Consider the following 4,632-nt stretch of genomic DNA (forward strand, 5'->3'; position numbering starts at 1 on the left):
CAAAGATGAGACCAACAAATGCTGCAATATCATAAATTATAATCAATGCTAGATGATTCTGGTGTATAGTGTCCACTTCATACCATCATAAGGAGGAGTACCATCTAGTGACATAATAATAATAATAGCTTGTAGGTTCTATAGCATATTACATGTATGTATCAACTGTTCTCATATACAGCAAAAAGACAACCATTTAAATCATCCCATAGTTGTTTAAATTTTTAAGATATGCAATAAATATTTTCTTTACAAACTCATATCTATACTCTCTTCACTGCATCATAATAATAGTAGTAATAGTAACATAATAGTTAATACACTACAAATCACAATTTTACACATTAAAATACATTAATGAAATGTACTTGTATATATATAAATGCCATATGTATATGAAAATGAATTTAACATGAGTGATATTTTTATGGGCTGCTATTTATACTTCTTTGATCTTTTACACCAAAGACAGTATCTCAATACCAGAAATTCATACACAAAATATTCAGTATTTGAGTATCATACTTTCCATCTGACACCAATGATATTTACTTTCTACCTTTCCAAATCCGTGCATTAGATTCACCCATTTTGAAAGTGAAATTACTCTTTTTAATGCCAATTGCTACATACGCTATTGTATCTGGATTGACTGTGTCTACAATAGAATGAATTCAACATTTTATTAGTTCTTGTTATATACTTACCACCAGATATTCTATACTGTTTGACATCATGAATATTGTCAGGACGACTTCCATTTGCATTAAAATAAACAGGACCCTAATATTAAAGATTAACATGTGTTATAGTAACCACAGAACATGAACATATAAACTCTTAAGACTGTAACAAACTAGGAGTGATTTTACAATAAATATATACTTTGAAAATTTCTCCTTCTTTAATATACAAGAAAAATAGGGCAACTCACAGTAATTCCAAGAAAATTAACTTCAGCAAAACCTTGTCTCAGAATACAGCCCACTCTTTCATTAGTATAATCAAACTCCTCTAAAGGTACCAAATCTCCTGGTAACCTTTCACATCCACTGTCATTTCCCATAGCTATCCGTTTCACTGCATTGTCAAGTCCAATAGCTAATGACCATATTCCTTCATGGACCAATCCTATACCATTGACCCTAGTTAAATTTTGAGATTTGTATCTTGGCTCTTCAAGAAGAACAGTATAGTTGTCTAAAAACTGCTGTGGTGTCTACAGGAAAAGAGATATTGTTAACAGTAATATTACTAATGTTAATAGGGATGACCAAAGAGAAATGAGAAATCAATCAAAGAAATTTCCTTTCAATAAGGGTACAGTGCCTAACATACAGAAATAATCTATACTCATTAGTACAAAAAATACATGTATTACTGAAATATCTCATATCTCAGTGGACACAATGAATTTTTTTTAGATAATAATGTAGTATACTGTAATGTTACTGGGAATGACTAACGAGAAAAGAGATGTTGATAAAAGGATTTGTTTTCATTTAGTGTACAGTGCCTGATTGCTTTACTTATATAACTAAAACTAAAACCCTCTTATATTATTATTTTAATCTAGTTATATTGTAGTTACTTAACTAATTTTAACTAACTAATAATGCATATTCAGGTTCCATTGAACCAATATATAATTGATGATAAAATAATATCAACAGGACCTAGTAGTTCATTCTTATAATTATACATCTTAAGTTACAAGACCTGTTAACTAACAACCTTTAACAACCGAATTTCATCACTTGACTAGTATTACAAAGCTAGTAGTAAGTTTATTCAGTATGGTAATAGATTATAGACCAAATTAATACTATCATTTGGCCCTTGAACATTTTGGGTTTTTTGTTATGCTGTCACTATGGAATTTATATCACACAACACATCCTTTTTGAGAAGTCATTTGTTGAAATCCATGAACTATGCAAATTCATAGTAAATTAGTACATGGTAAAGAGTATATATATTTAAATACTATTTGATGTATTTTATGCAACTCAAGTGATCATGAATTGGTTGAAATAACCAATCCATTTTAACAGTGTAGAATTAGCTCAACAGTTAATGTACATGTATACATGTAATATTTCTTTTTCAATTAGAAATTAATCATATATTTCTTACACCACCCCAGAGAAAGCTTTCCTTGAGTTATCCTCCATAACAAAGAATCCACTGGGTATAGTGCCAAGTGTACCATTAAGAACTGTCATCATGATCTTTGGTGTACAGGATGAATTAACTGTATTATTCCACCAGCCTATTATTATACCACATTGGTATTATCCAAACATAAGTAGGAGCATACATATTTCTGTGGTAAGCCTAGAGTATAGCAAATAGAAAATAAGATTATATCATTAATTGAGTACTTTAAATGTTACATATAGAGTCATCCACTGGAGTAATTTCTTTTTGTAATCAACTATATTATATTAGTGATGATTAAGATAAAACTATTTCCGTTACTGTAGTCAAGTGTGTCAGCTTCATTATCCATCATCCATCTATACTGTGTAATATTGTTACTGTTAGTATTCACACAGAATGTTGATAGCATATGTCTCATACGTATTGATGAAAATTATTCTATATCTTCCTGTATTTATCTAAGACAAGAAGATATTATTATTGTATAATGAGTGTAGCTTACATTAAATAATTAAATAATTACTTACATTGTCAAATACAGATAGCCATATGTCATATGGATGAAAAGGGATCTACTCCTGTTTTAAAAGTCACAGATTGAATCTAATAATAAATTAAATCATACTTACAATTCTCTGACTGAAAAATGCCTGTTAAAACCATTGGTAATCTAAGATGGACCATTGGTAATCTAAAATGGAAAGAGAGAAGGTAGGTATAACCCAAATTATGAAACATTTATATATGACAAGTTCAATATTCTTACACACTTTGACAAGAAGTTAGTATGTACCAGTCTCTAATTACAAATTAGTAAAGCAATTGATATGCAACTAAAAGGACTGTCATTAAATCATTATAGTACTTACTGCTTGAAAACAGAGTCTCCTCCTGAGTGATAACAGTCATCTTTCTCCAATTAAATTGTCTCATTAACTGAGACATAGATAATGGAATATAAGAAAGAGAGGGAATTACTCGAAAAAAGTTTCTGAATCGATCACGATCATTTAGAACATTTGCTCCCGCTGCAAAAGCAATCTAAAAAGAGAGAGATAGAGATAGAAATAATTGAGTATACACATGAAGACAAATATTACTTGTGGTATATTCCAGTAATGGCTGGTTTTCTGCCACAGGGATAGTTGCTTGTGAGCAACCACATCCTAGTAATGCTACATAAGTTGTATTACTTTGCCAAAATAGTTCAAAGAAAGCATCTAAAGATGCAGTATGATCACACTGTAAGAAAAAGATTGCATCGCATAATTCAATTATAAATGTATAGTAATAAGTACTCTCTATCTGTTCACATTGAGAATAAAACACCTATACCTTGATGTTATAATTCTAGCTAGGAATGAGCTATATGGATAGAAATGGTTTGCACTATTCAAAATACCTTGCAAATCCACAAACTTTATCAATAAACTAGAGTGCTCCCATGCATGTAAAGTGAATTATACTCTTCACATTCCATCATAGCTAACGTCATGCATATTTTGCAATCATTAAGGAACACTTGTGCAAGCATTCTCTAGCTTCAGTATATATAAAAAGGTTCAAAATATCTTTAATAGTAAAGATTGACTAAAAAGAGACAGCTGCAAAGACTTTGCAAGTACAATGCCATGTCCAAGTTAAGTTGATGACATTGTCTTATTCAAAATGTACTCATTCTCAATGCAAACAGAGATTATAAAGGATATTAATGTATAGGGAGATGAAAGATAATGTAATGATTAAATTGCATGTGCTGAACATGTATTCAAGTTTAGCACAGTAATATATGTATACACGTCCACACACACAGAGCTATCATGTATGTTAAGAATGATGATCAAGTTACTATATATAGGAAACCAAAGAGAAAGCTGTAGTAAAGTAATAAGTATAACGTGTCCAAACAATGAATGTAGGGAATATTTTACAAATCCATATAAGTCATGAATAGGCAATCGGTATAAATGTTACATCTCTTTAGTGTAGAAAACCTCTGTACTATTACCATATATGATATTATTAGCATTAAATTAATGTGGTGAATGATAAGCAAGTTTACTGCAGTACATACATATATATATGCTCACATACATACACCTGATATATGCTGACTAATACTATTTCTAAATATAAACAAGAAACCAAAACTATTAAAAACAATACTAATATTAATAATAATTTGAAAGCTATTACCAACTATATATAACTAAAAATTAAATTTTCAATACCAAACAAAAATATATACAAATTATTCCATAAATTAATGTATTTTTAAAATACTTACTTTTGAATCCAATATATCTGTATAATTTAGTGTATAATTCTGCAAATATCGTCACGTTCATTGATCATCTCCAATGACCAATCAACAATTGGTATACCTCCACTAACAACGAAGTCTCCAGTCTTTGTAGTAATATATGCAAAGTGGAGAGGAATTTTGTCTTCATTACTGCTGTGAGTACC

The sequence above is a fragment of the Gigantopelta aegis genome, unplaced genomic scaffold, assembly GCF_016097555.1.
Source record: "Gigantopelta aegis isolate Gae_Host unplaced genomic scaffold, Gae_host_genome ctg2872_pilon_pilon:::debris, whole genome shotgun sequence".
Classification (NCBI taxonomy): Eukaryota; Metazoa; Mollusca; class Gastropoda; order Neomphalida; family Peltospiridae; genus Gigantopelta; species Gigantopelta aegis.